The following is an 893-nucleotide window of genomic DNA, read 5'->3' as shown; positions in this document are numbered from 1 at the left end:
TGTGGCTGGGTTTTGTTTTTTGATCCATTCTGCAACTCTGTGCCTTTTTATTGGTGAGTTCAATCCATTTACAATTAGGGTGATTATTGAAATATGAGATCTTTTTATAGGCATTTTGTCTTTTGCTTTCTGGTAGCTTGGTGTTTCCATTGCTTCCTTGTCTTCGTACTTCTGTTTTCTTGATTTTGGTTGGCTTTTGTGGATTTTCCCTCTGGTCCTTCTTTTATGTTATATACAAGAGTTCTGAATCTTTGGTGCCTGATTACCATTATGAATATGTAAAGGATAGTTATATATATACAGTTGTCCATTTTCTTCTGTGCGTACCTTATCTCCATTCCCCTTTGCGAATTTAGATCTTTGAATACCCCCTTTTTAGTCATTGTTATCTAAATTTGTTCCTATGTACGCTGAACGTTCATTACTATCTTATTATAACAATTCTCTCCTTATTATTTAAGCTTATAATGCCCTGTTCTTAGTAAGGGTTGCACTCTTCTGCTTCTATTTGCCCGATAGTCACTTTACTCCTAATTATGTTTTTTTTTTGTTTTGTTTTGTTTTTTGTCATTTTCTTTTAGATGTACTGACCCCTTACAGTATTTCCTGTAGTGCAGGCCTCATAGTGGAGAATTCTCTCAATTTTTGTATGTCTGGAAAGGTCTTAATTTATTCTTTATATCTAAAGGAGAGCTTAGCTGGATACATTATTCTAGACTAGTAGTTCCTTTCACTTAATAGTTTAAATATTTGATTCCATTCTTTCTGGCTTGTAAGGTCTGCACTGAGAAGTTCAAGGGTAATCTACAGTGGGTTTTCCTTTATAAGTTCCTGTTCCCTTCTCCCTGGCTGCCTTGAGAATTCTGTCTTTGTTGTTTATTTTTGATAATTTT

Source organism: Pteropus alecto, unplaced genomic scaffold (assembly GCF_000325575.1).
Source record: "Pteropus alecto unplaced genomic scaffold, ASM32557v1 scaffold104, whole genome shotgun sequence".
Taxonomy (NCBI): Eukaryota; Metazoa; Chordata; class Mammalia; order Chiroptera; family Pteropodidae; genus Pteropus; species Pteropus alecto.
The sequence above is the reverse complement of the archived record's forward strand: the minus strand, read 5'-3'. Positions refer to the sequence as shown.